At 43.6% G+C, this 13,376-nt stretch overlaps 1 long non-coding RNA gene across 2 annotated transcripts in view; it reads right to left on the bottom strand.

The window, feature by feature from the left end:
* LOC128109787 (uncharacterized) overlaps window positions 1-12,434 on the bottom strand; it is a 34,106-nt gene extending 21,672 nt beyond the window's left edge. Inside the window, exons 1-3 of one of the 2 annotated variants that reach the window (XR_008217925.1) lie at window positions 3,937-12,434; window positions 2,686-2,847; window positions 645-823 (exon numbers count right to left, since the gene is read on the bottom strand). This is a non-coding gene — a long non-coding RNA (uncharacterized LOC128109787). Of the gene's footprint in view, window positions 1-644; window positions 889-2,685; window positions 2,848-3,936 lie in introns of both variants that reach the window. The other variant, XR_008217926.1, reaches the window with a different exon arrangement.
* Between the last annotated feature and the right edge of the window lie 942 nt (window positions 12,435-13,376).

Below are 13,376 nucleotides of genomic sequence, written 5' to 3' on the forward strand. Positions count from 1 at the left end.
ATCGGCTGGGGCACAAAAGCTGCCCTGCGGACAGTTCACATTCAAATCACATGATTGGATGTTCACTAGTGAACATACAGTAGTAATCACCCATCTTACGAGCATCTTGAAACCCTCGTCTCCCAAGAGAATACCTCTAGAGCCAGATGACATCATCTCTTCATCCTCCTGCCAGAATCCCTTCAGGCTATTTTATATTCTGTGTGCCCACGTCAAGCCTTATTCTACCAATGGTCTACTCCGTGGCTGTAATGGATCAGTGTCTTCGACATTTCCATAAAAATGGAAGCTACATCGTACGGACACTTCAGGCTCTTACTTCTTCTCTTCTTCAGCAGAATATGTTATTATTTGTATATCTGTAGATTGTTCTTTTTGTTGTCTATGGTACGGCATTTTATGGCTATACCATTCATTCCTTGTTCGCCCTCTCTCGTACTGATGGACATTCAAGTTGCTTCTAATTTCCACCAATATGAATAAAATTGCAAGGAACTTTGCGTATGGCCTATGTATGTATGTATATAGGTGTGATGGCTATTCTTGGTAAGTTGATTACATCTGGAATTAAGTAAAATTCAAGGGGCTGGGTACACCTGTGAGGGATTTTTCCTAATTAAATTATCTGAAGTAGGAAGACTCACCTTTAGTCTGGCTCTTTTGAGATGAGAAGATCACCTTCATCTGGACCACACCTTCTGCTGGCAGTCTATACACAGAACATGGAAGAAGGAACCTACTTCTTTGGGATTCTGGAGTATGCTGAAGGCCAGCTGAGGCATCCGCCCTCATGGATTGGACAACTCCTGGATTCTTGGACCTTCTGTTGGTAAACAATCATGGTTGGACTAGCTGAACCACAGCCTGTAAGCCACTCCAATAAATCCCCTTTTTAGAGAGAGAGAGAGAGAGATTCATTCCATCAGTTCTGTTCCTCAAGAGCAGTGGTTCTCAACCTTCCTAATGTTGTGACACTTTAATACAGGTCCTTGTGTTGTGGTGACCCCCAATCATGAAAATATTTCGTTGCTACCTCATAACTGTAATTCTGCTACTGTCATGAATTGACATGTAAGCATCTGACATGCAGGATATCTGATATGTGACCCCCAAAGGGGTTGTGACCCACAGGTTGAAATCCACCGCTCTAGAGTACCCTGACTAACACTAACACAGTATATATTTTGTATATGTGGTGTGTGTGTACATATGTATGTGTGTATGGGGGCATATGGACAGCTGTATCCTCACACTCGTGAAGGCCGGAAGAGAACACTGTGACCTTCTATAGCACTCTCTGCTTTTTCACTTTGAGACAGCAACTCTTGCTGAACGTGAAGCTAGGCTGGTGGCCAGGAATCCTTAGCAACCCTCCTGTCCCTGCCCATCACAACACTAGGGTTACAAGAACACATGACTATGCCTGACTTTTTATGTGGATGCTGGGGATTTGAACTCAGATCCTCATGTTGGCACAGCAAGTGCTTTTGCGCAGAGTCATTGCCCAGCCCTGTGCAAGTTCTTTTTTGTGTGTGAACATTGTGAAATATTTGTAGTGAGCAGAAAGCCATCAAGCACAGTTCAGTGTCCTAGACTGTCACTACATAGAATCTATAGCATATGCATTATGAAGCATATATTATCTAGCATATGGAATCTATAGCATATACAATATGAAGCATATATTATCTATAACATATAGCATATATAGCTTATTGAACATGTAGCATATAGTATCTGTAGCATGGAGAATCTGTAGTAGCTTTGCCCTAAAGATTGGGAGAAGGAGGAGGTACACTGAGCACTGTAACAGTCACAGGGAGTGCCCAGGATGTCCATTCACTCCATACATTTCCCCCTCCTCTTTCTGTCTCCACACCCCCCAAACACACACTTGCTTCCTCCTTAAATTCAGTGTTTCTTTTGATTGCACTTTGAGCACTGAAAACACTTTAAAGATTTATTGATTTTCATTTTATGTGTTTGAGTATATTGCTCGCATGAGTGCTGACTGCAGAGATCAGAACATCAGCTCCCCTGTGAGTGCTGGGAACCGAACCTGGGTCCTCTGCAAGAACAGCAGGAGCTCATAACCGCTGAGCCATCTCTCCAGAGTCTGGAGTCCAGACCAAGAAAAGCTTTCCTTCATCCAGAGTCAGAACAGCTTCAGGAAAGACTGACATTCCATTCTGCTTTTAAATAGGGAATTTACTTGAAATAATCTGGCAGCGCCATAGAGAAGTCACCTCAGAGAATGGCAGATTGTAGGAAATCACCAAAACTGTGGGCCTCATCGGCCAGGGGAACACTCCATCTTCCACACTGTCACTGTTTTAGACCCAAAGTGAAGGGTCTCAGTATGTCACACAGCTCTGCCTACCTTCTAGACATGAAAGGAACCAACAAGTAGGGCCTGACTCATTACATTTTTTCAAGAATAAAAACAAATAGGCAAGAAAACAAAACCCAATCCAATGAACATTGGTGGTGAGTCAGGGGACATATGGAAAAAAGACACACTGCATAAGACACACTGGCTGACATGGGTAAAACAGCCTGACAAGAAATCCTCCCCTCCCCTCCTGTCTCCCCTCTCCTCCCCTCTTCTCCCCTCCTCTCTTCTCTCCCCTCCCCTCCTCTCCCCTCCTCTCTCCTCCCCACTCCTCTCCCCTCTCTCTTTCCTACCTCCTTACTCTCTCCCTGAGTGATGTAGACTCAAACTGCCCCATGAAAGGGCCCACATGGCAAAGAACTGAGCGGCCAGCAGCCCTGCAAGGGAGCCATCTTGGAAGTGGATTCTCCTGCTCCAGTTGGGTCGACAGATGATAACAGCCGACATCTTCATTGCTGTGCCGTAGAAAATCCCAAGTCAGAACCATGTTCTTAAACTGCCCATATTTCTGAACCACAGAAACACTAAGATATTGTTTTCAGATGCTGAAACTGGGGAAATGTGTTATACATTAGATAACTATAACACATCCATGACCTCCATATACCTCCACCTTCATCTGAGGCTATGTAAAGAGAAAATACAGGCTAGCAAGAGTGCAAACACATTTCTTTTTCCTGCCTAAATACCAAGATCTGCCATAAAAGCGTATCCTCTATGAAGCTTTTCCTAACAGCTCCTATCCAATTACCAAGAGGCTATAAAATTACTTTATTTAGAGCTGTTAAGACTTTGGAACTCAGTGAATTAACCAGAATAAGTGTCTCTTGGTTTTTCTTAGCTTGCCAAAACATCTTAGTTTAAATGTAAAAGTGGTCAGTGTGCATGAAATATTTTGAGATAGTCAAAAAGGAACACTAAGTCACCTGATATTTGGTTTCACTGAAAAAAAAATGACATTTTAATCTCCCTTATTTCCAGACTTCATATCTAGATCAAATTATTCTTCATATGCAGTTTTACATCCTCCTTTTATTATGCAGTGACCCCGTCTCTCAGGTCCTGACCTCTTGGCTTCAGCTACTGACTCCCAGGTCCAATTCTAGTCTAAACTGCTTCTTAGTCAAAGAGCGTTCCGTGAACCTATGGTACCAGTATCGTCTGAGAACTCTTCAGAAGTGCAGAGCCTCGGATCCTCTCACACACTTACCACAGGACATTTGCACTGGCCCTCCCCTGGACGATAAGGACAGCCCTTCAGTTATCTGCATGAACCATCCTCAATTGCGTCTTCATTTCTGCTCAGATGGTTCCTGCACAGAAAAGCCATTTCTAACCAACCAAACTAAAGTTGCATACCTATCATGTTCTATCCCTGTATTAGTCAGGCTTCTCTAGAATAACAGAACTTGTAGAATGAATGAATATATATATATATATATATATATATATATATATATATATATATATATATAGAGAGAGAGAGAGAGAGAGAGAGAGAGAGAGAGAGAGAGAGGAGGGGGGGATTTATTAGAATGACTTACGCCTAATCCCGTAGTGCTGTTTATGAACAAAAGGTCCAAGAACCTAATAGTTTCCGATGAGGCTGGATGTCTACACTGGTCTTCAGCATATACTGGAATCCCAAAGAAGTAGGTTCTAGTGTCAGTGAAGAAATGGACTTGCTAGAGAGGTGAGAGCAAGCTGGCAAAGAGCAAAAGCTTCCTTCTTCCATGTCCTTATGCAGGCTTCCAGTAGGAGGTGTGGCCCAGACTCGAGGTGGGTCTTCCCACCTCCAAGATACAGATTCGAAGTGGATCCTCCCACTTCAAATTAAGCAAAAAATCCCTCTCAGGTTTACCCTTCAATTTGGGGGTTTTATTAATTCTAGATATAGTCATGTTGACAACCAAGAATAGCCATCAAAATTCCCTATCACACCACTTTTTTTTTAAAACAATCTGACATTGTTTTATATAATCATTTTCTAAAATTTCCTTTCAGAAATGTTTATGTAACAGCTGCTGTGGGTTAGGCACTAAGTTCTGAGGACACAGTGGGAAACAGCAAAGTCTCTCAATCTCTGTATTAGAGCATACAAATACAACTTGCTAGTATTCATTAAAAAACAAACAAACAAACAAACAAAAAACACTAGCTATTTCTTCAGGAAAAGGCTCAAATCCCGTCGAGTGCAGAAGGCACCAGGCCAGGTCCCAGGACTTGAACACTCCACCTTCTCACTGGGAAAGGTGTTATCAATGTGCTTTGGTGCTAGGCTGGCCTACTTAAGCCCAGGTGGTTTTAATCCTAACAAATTGCCCGGACAGTCTTCCTACATGGACAATGTCTCTGACATCATGCGCACACCCACTTTCCTGGCTGGCGTTTGGCCGGCTCTCGTGCCATTAGCTGAATTCCCAAGCTTCCCCACTATGAGACCACGCTGTTTGTGTCGCTGTCAGCAACGCGTGACGGCAGCAGCAATAACAGCCACAAAGTCAGACTTGAGAAAAACCTTCTTGGAGCAATGTGTTGGGGTCCATTTTCTATCTCTTTATGTACCTTTGCTGTGGTCTGTTTTGTCCAATCAAAGTCCAGGCGGAAATTCATGCCTACGTGAGGAGGGTCTTGGGAGGTAAGACCTTGAAGAAACAGCAATATTTGTGGCTATAATGGATGCTACTGGGAAAGGATATTTGGATACTTCTTGGTCTCTCTTGTCCCTGTGCCTTCTACCATGGAATGACGCAGCATGAATGACATTAGCTTCTTCATCGTGGCCCTCTCAATGCACAATGAACACATGGTGATATATATATTGTGTATTGGTTTTTTGAGACAGGGTTTCTCTGTGTAGCTTTGGAGCCTTTCCTGGAACTCCCTCTGTAGACCAGGTTGGCCTGGAAACTACACAGATCTGCCTGCCTCTGCCTCCCGAGTGCTGAGATTAAAGGCATGTGCCACCACTGCCCAGCTGTTCCCCAATATATTGTACACCCTAATAAACTTATCTGGGGATCAGAGGAGAGAGCCAGCCACTAGATTAGATGTAGAGGCCAGACAGTGGTGGCACACACCCTTAATCTTATCACTCGGGAGACAGAGAGTTCAAGGCCACACTGGAAACAGCCAGGCATGGTGACACATGCCTTTAATCCCAGGAAGTGATGGCAGGAAGCAGAAAGGTATATAAGGCATGAGGACCAGGAACTAGAGGCTTTTAAGCAATTTAACTAAGAATCTTTTGGGAGAGGACTCAGAGGCTCTTGGGCTGAGGATTTCCTAGAAGACTTTTAAGAAGTTCAGCTGAGATCCCTTCCAGGTGAGGACTCAGAGGCTTCCAGTCTGAGGAAACAGGATCAGCTGAAAAGTTGACGAGGTGAGGTTGGCTGTGGCTTGTTCCATCTCTCTGATCTTTCAGCTTTAACCCCAATACCTGGCTTCGAGGGCTTTGTTTTTGTTTGTTTGTTTAATTAATAAGACCTTCTAAGATTCGTGTTGCAAACACACATCCATTCTAATTATCCACTCTCAAGTCACAGTAACACAGCTGTTGCCCTACCCTACTTCACAGCTAGATTCCTTTCTTTGGAGGAGCTGGCTTGCAGTCAGTTGTGTATTCCCTCTGAAAGTGGCACTTTATATGTGATCAGGAAGTCCCTGGAGATCGCAAGGGAAGGGAACATGAACATTTATTATATATCAGTCTTTCTCCTCAGCAACCATTTCATTATGTGAAGAAACACCACTCTGGAAAGGTATGGTATGTCCTTCCTTTTACAGATGAGAAACTGAGGCTCAGGAACATTATCTAACTGCCCAGCCTGGTGGATGGCCTGAAACCAAAATTACCTTTCAAGCTTCCTTGGCTTTAGAGCTTCAAAGAAGCATGACCTCCATAGAAATTTAGAAGGATTAAAAAAAAAACAACAACAACATGAGTGCAGATAGAACGAGGTAACAGAAAAATGATGGATAGAAGAGGTGTGTTGCAAGACCCTTCAGCCATAGTTTACCACATTCATGACTATAAGACATCTCAAATCACATCTGCGCCTACCCCTTCAGTTTATAGAAGTCTGCTATCAAGGACAAGGATGAATAATATTCATTTGTATATAAATGACTGAGAGTCTATTACCTACGAAAAGCAAACCTATGTAATTATAGTTACAAGAGCCAAACTACCCAACAGACTTACTTGACATGGGAGAAAAGATGAGCAATTTTTCACACAGTTTTCAAACCCTTAGCATCCACATCTGTGGTCAACAAAAGTCCCCCATCATAATTATTAATTATGCAGGAGATATTACCATTCCTAAGGAATTTCTAAATTTAGTATCAGCCTCATGTCTTCACACAATCCAAATTGTTGGATAAATACAAGTTTCATCGTAAGAAGGGATATGTAATCAAATAGTGAGTTTAGCAGGCACATGTATTTTATATATATATATTTTTTTCATTTCTCAGAACTACTAGGCATGGGATCTCACAGCAAAAAGCATGTTTACAAAGGAGAACAGCTTGGGGTATGCTCTCTTTTGCTCATGGCTCAAGGAACATGGGGCTCCATTTTTTTTTCTTTATGCAAAGTGGAAAGACCAGACAGGTCCTTGCTCTATCCTTTGAAGAGCAGGGATGGAACTGGGTGAGAAGTAGTCAAGTTGTGGATATTTGGATGCAATAAAATAACATGTCTGTCCACGCCCAGCCTTTAAAATCCGGTGCCATGTTCCCGGTTCCTTCTTCTTCTTCTTCCTCCTTCTTCTCCACACACGTGTTTCCTGCAGGCCTGTTCACTCTCTGTCCCTTTACCTTTAATAAAACTCTTGTTAGCGGAAAAAAAAAAAAATAACATGTCTGAGTGCTTACTCTGTGTTAAGTACCATCAGGTAGAACATCACATGTTAAATAAGAGAGAATGTATATTCTCAAGATCAAAAGTTTCTTGTAAAAATAAATATGCATGTCAGTGGTAATTAACACCTTCTGTCTGCAAACACAGCAGGTTAATATTTTGAGGTATTAAATGATGTTTTCCCTGCTCGGTGATTCTTGTTACCTGTGACCCTTCTGTGAAGCATTTTTTTTTTTTGGCATACTGCCTTACGGGTGGATTATGCTATGGAACAAAAGATGTAAATTCTTGGCTTTTGATTTTCAAAATCTGAAATCTTGGCAAAAACATTATGTTTGGAAAGAAAATAGAGCCAAACTAGCCAAAGTCAATTTTCCTTTCCCTCTCCTAAGGTAATTGGAAAGAAGGGAGAAAAAAGAGACTGGAAGGGAGAAGAAAAACAGAGGAGAGCCTCGAATGGGCCGCTGAGCGGACACTGCTCTGTCTCTCCACCCTGACCTGGTCTGTCGAGTTCCTGGTCCAGAAGAGAGACAATAGACACGCAGGGAAATGAGGAAATATGAAAGAACTCTGTGGCCAGCATGGCCCCGGTGCATACCTCCTGCTATTTCCTCCAGGCTGGGCACCACCTCCACAGACAAGGCTCCCTAGGCTCTTTGCCTGTGAGTTGTGGTGCCAGTGGAGAGCACACATCCGCTAAAATTATCTAGATGGAGAAGGGGCCAAATGGCCGCAGAGTTCCTCACATGACCATGGAAATAAGAAACAAAGCCAAGTGTTTCCTTGGGGCCCAAAAGAAATGACTGAGCGAGACCCAGATCTGGAAGCCCTTGTTGTCGGGGGATTGGGAGGAGTCAGGGTGACTTACAGGGAGAGGGCGCTCGATCGAGGACCTTGTTCCCTTTCACTGGCTGATGCCAATGTGGCTGATGAGAACCCCCAAGGAGTGATGTCTACCCCCAAGTTTCTTCCCATCCCATGCCAATGGGTCCCCAAGTCTCCCTGGGTCTCTACAAATACTCCAGGTTCACAGTCCCACACAGATGATTATTCATCCTGGAAGAGAAGCCACTAGGTTCCTCAGGGATCCAGCCCATCCATGCACTCACTAGTAACCAGCTTCCTGCAGAAAGTCTCTCGGGGATCACCTAGGTCTCCTGCAATGTAGGCCTGGGGCTTGCTTTCTTCATTCTTTTTTTTTTTGGTTTTTCAAGACAGGGTTTCTCTGTGTAGCTTTGCACCTGTCCTGGAACTCACCCTGTAGCCCAGGCTGGCCTTGAACTCACAGAGATCCGCCTGGCTCTGCCTCCCGAGTGCTGGGATTAAAGGCGTGCGCCACCACCGCCCGGCGCTTTCTTCATTCTTAGGAAGCAAAAGCTCAGGCTAATAAACAGTATGGAACCTCATGGAACCACATGGAACCCAGGCTCCTAACACATAAGGGACAGAACCTGAGCAGCGGAGTCCAGGAGGTTGTTGCCCTAACTTGCCTCTCCTCTGCATTTGCCCAGAGCAGTTTTCCACTTGAGCGGATTTTAGTGCCTTTTCCCCTTACAGTGTTCTCTCATTACTTCCCCCATAGCAACCCCCCTCCGGTTTCCACAGCCCGTCAGTTATTAAATACACCTCGCTGCTATCTCTCCTCTTCTAATCCATATCTACAGGTCTCTTCTCCCAGTCCTGGAACATGGTACAATTTCCCCTCCCTTTAGTTGATCATGGCCAACCACTGAACTTGCTTTGGCCAATGAAAGAATATAGAGGAATTAAACTGTAGTTTGTGACAGGTCAGTATTTTCTTCTTCCTGTCACTGGAACTGGTGCATTCCAGAAGGAGGAGGTTCTATCAGCAGTGGGTTCCCGGCCAATGTGCAATGTGAGCTTATGCACATTACGTGGGGACATGTAATGAGAGCAAAGTATTTGTTAAACAAAGTCATTTGCTACCGCTACCATATCATATTCTAGCCCATCCTGAGAAATGACCTGGGAGTCTGCTGGAACTCAGGCTCTTATACAGCTCCTCTGAATTCTCAACACATGCTACTGCCAACCAGTGCTGGTCTCCACAGAGTAAGTGCAGCCACTAAGGGTGAGCATTTGAGGCCTCTTACATCCAACTGATTAAATGTGAAGACTAATCAGAAAATATGTAGACCTGCTCTCCAAAATGTCATATGTAGTATTGTGTCTTATCCAGGAGAGACCTACAAAAGTATTTGTCAGACAAAACTGAGTCCTAACTTCAAGGCTAGGAAGTAGAATTACAGTATGATTGTGAGCAATAGCAAATAGATAAAGGACATACTTGTTGAAGTCAATTCTATGCCCGAGTCCACTCTGCCCACACGAACTCCAGCTCCAATGAGTGGAGACGTTCTCTAAGCTCTTTGCCTACTCTTAAATTTTGTTTTAAGTTTATCTGTGGAAGAGCATGGACATGAATGTATTTATTCTCTGAAATAAAACTGTAAATATAGTGCCATAAGTACAATTTTAAGAGTTATCTACACACAGCTTGACATGTTGATACATTTATTCAAGAGGATGAGAGGAGAATTTGACTGATGCTTAAATCACTCCCCGCCTCCCTCCTGGACTGTCTTTCCTCACAAGGCTCTTTGACACACACCACTGTGTTTCTGTGCATCACTGAGGAGAGAAGCAGCCTGGTAACCTGCAATGAAAAGTGAGGCAGATCCTGAGAGACCTGGCTATTACCCGATTGACCCACCCATCGCTTGCTACCACAGGAAGTCACTACTTAACTACTTATGTGCTAATTTTTCTCCACCTTCGGAGCACAGCCCAATAATAATAATAATAATAGCAACAACTAAATAACATCAGCTTTATTGTGAGAATCAGGATGAGGGCCGAGAGGTACTTAGTGGATACAGCACAGCACATTTACAAGTTAGAAGGTATGTTACCCTTCCTTAGTGTGCTCTCAATTTACTTCATACATAGGTTTTTCTCCTTTCTAGAAGACAATAAACTCCTTGAAAAATGCATTCCCATGTCTCTCTTTTTTTAACTGTTATTCTTCTCTCATACATGACATCCCCACCAGAGTTTCTCCTCCCTCTGCTCTTCCCAGTCCCTCCCCCACTTCCCAACTCCCTAGATCAGTTCCTTTTGTTTCCCGTGGTGGAGGGGCAGCCCTCCCAGGGATATCCACAGGACACAACATAACAAGTTACAATAAGACTGGGCACAAACCTTCACATCACGGCTGGACATGGCAACCCAGTAGGAGGAAAAGGATCCCAAGCACAGGCAAAGGAGTCAGAGACATCCCCGACTTTCATTGTTGGGAGTCCCGCAAGAACACCAGGCTACACACCCATAAGGTATATGCAGAGGACCTAGCTCAGACCCAAACAGGGTCCATGCTTGTCACTTCAGTTTCTGTGAGCCCCTATGAATCCTGCTTAGTAGATCCTGTGGGCCTTGTTCTCCTGGTGTCCTCTACCCCTCTGGTTCAATCCTTCCTCTCCCTATTCTGCAGGGTTCCCCTTGCTTCACCTAGTGTTTGGCTGTAGGTCTCTGCATCTGCTCCCATCAGTTTCTGGATGATGCCCCTCTGATGACAACTGGGCTAGGCACCGATCTATGAGTATAGCAGAATATCCTTAGGAATCATTTCAATGACTCCCCCCGCTTCACCCCCAGCCCTATTTGGTTCTATCCTGGGTCTCTGGGCTGTCCTGCCTCTGGTTCCTGGCCATCCAGGCCATGTTAGGCATGGGCTCCCTCTTGTGGCATGGGCCTCAAGTTGGACTAGTCCACTCCCACAAGTTCTGTGCCACCACTGTCCCAGCACGTCTTGCAGGCAAGACAGACTATAGGTTGAAGGTTTTGTGGCTGGGTTGATGTCCCAGGCTCACTGCTGGGAGCCTTGCCTGGTTAAAGAAGATGACCAGTTCGGGCTCTGTATCCCCATTTCTAGGAGACTTCTCTAAGGTCACACTTGTAGATTCTAGGGGGTTTCCACTACACTAGGTTTCTACATTTCTCCCCTCCAAATAACCCTCAATCCCAGTCAATTCTCCCAGTACTTTCTCCTGTCCCCCAGCAGATCCCCCTGTTCCCATCCCCACCTACCCCTAGTTTACCCACAAAATCTTTTCTATTTCCCCTTCCCAGGGAAATCCATGCATTCCTCCGACACCCTGAGTCCTCCTTGTGACTTAGCCTCTCTGGGCCCATGGATGGTAGCATGATCGTCCTCTACTTAACAGTTAATGTCCACTTATAAGTGAGTACATACCATGTTTGTCTTTCTGAGTCTGAGTTATTTCACCCAGGATGATTTTTTTTTCTAGTTCTATCAATTTGCCTGCAAATTTCATGATGTTATTTTTTTTAACAGCTGAATAGCACTCCATTGTATAAATGTACTACAATTTCTTTAACCATTTTTATGTTGAGGGATATCTAGGTTGTTTCCAGTTTCTGGCTATTATGACTAAAGTATGTGTGAACATGGTTGAGCAAGTGTCCTTAGAGTACGATGGCGAGTCCTCTGAGTATATGCTCAAGAGTTGTACAGCTGGGTCTTAGGGCAAATCAATTCCCCGTTTTCTGAGGAACCACCACATTGATTTCCATAATGCCTAGTTTGCATTCCCACCAGCGATGGAAGGAGTGTTCCTCTTGCTCCACATCCTTGCCTGTATGAAACGTCACTTGTGTTTTTGATCTTAGCCATTCTGACAGGTGTAAGATGGAATCTCAACGTAGTTTTGATTTGCAGTCCCCTGATGGCTAAGGATGTTGAACATTGTTTTGTTTCTCAGTCATTTGAGATTCCTCTGTTGAGAATTCTCTGTTTAGAGCTGTACTCCATTTTTAATTGGATTATTTGGTTTATTATGTCTAGTTTCTTGAGTTCTTTATATATTTTGGATACTGGCCCTCTGTCTGATGTAGGGTTGGTGAAAATCTTCCCCTATTCTGTGGGCTGCCTTCTTGTGTCTCTGCCTTACAGAAGCTTCTCAGTTTCATGAGGTCCCATTTATTGATCGTTGTTCTCAGTGCCTGTGCTGTTGGTGTTCTGTTCAGGAAGCTGTCTCCTGTGCCAATGAGCTCAAGGCTCTTCCCCACTTTCTCTTCTATTGGGTTCAGTGTATCTGGTTTTATGTTGATGTCTTTGGTCCACTTGGACTTGAGTTTTTTTTTGTTTTGTTTTGTTTTGTTTTTTTTTTTTGGTTTTTCGAGACAGGGTTTCTCTGTGTAGCTTTGCGCCTTTCCTGGAACTCGCTTTGGAGACCAGGCTGGCCTCGAACTCACAGAGATCCACCTGGCTCTGCCTCCCGAGTGCTGGGATTAAAGGCGTGCGCCACCACCGCCCGGCCGGACTTGAGTTTTGTGCAGGGTGGTAGATAGGATCAACTTGTATTCTTCTACATACCAGATGCTGTCTTTTTTCCATTGTGTATTTCTGGCTTCTTTATAAAAAATCAGGTGTCCATGGGTATGTGGATTTATGTATGGGTTTTTGATTCAATTTCATTGATCCCTTGTCGGCTTTTATGCCAATACCATGCCATTCTTATTACTATAGCTCTGTAGTAGAGCTTGAAATCAGGAATCATGGTGATACCTCCAGGTGTTCTTCTACTGTACAGAATTGTTTTAGATATCCTGGGGTTTTTTTCTCCATATGAAATTGAGTATTATCTTTTCAAGGTCTGTAAAGAATTGTGTTGAAATTTTGATGGGGATTGCATTGAATCTGTAGCTTTCTTTTGGTAGGATGGCCATTTTTACTGTCAATCCTACCAATCTATGAGCATGGGAGATCTTTCTATCTTCTGATATCTTCTTCAATTTCTTTCTTCAAAGACTTAAGTTTTTGTAATACAAGTTTTTCACTTGCTTAGTTGGAGTTACCCCAAGATATTTTGTATTATTTGTGGCTATTGTGAAAGGTGTTGTTTTCCTGATTTCTTTCTCGATCTATTTGTCATTTGTGTATAAGAGAGCTACTGATTTTTTTTAAAGTTATTCTTGTATCCTACCACTTCACTAAAGGTGTTTATCAACTGTAGGAGTTCCCTTGTAGATTTTTGGGGTTGCTTATGTATACTATCATATCACCTGTAAATATCA

This window comes from Peromyscus californicus, unplaced genomic scaffold (assembly GCF_007827085.1).
Source record: "Peromyscus californicus insignis strain IS unplaced genomic scaffold, ASM782708v3 Scaffold_14__1_contigs__length_90479793_seg_2, whole genome shotgun sequence".
In the NCBI taxonomy this organism is placed as follows: domain Eukaryota; kingdom Metazoa; phylum Chordata; class Mammalia; order Rodentia; family Cricetidae; genus Peromyscus; species Peromyscus californicus.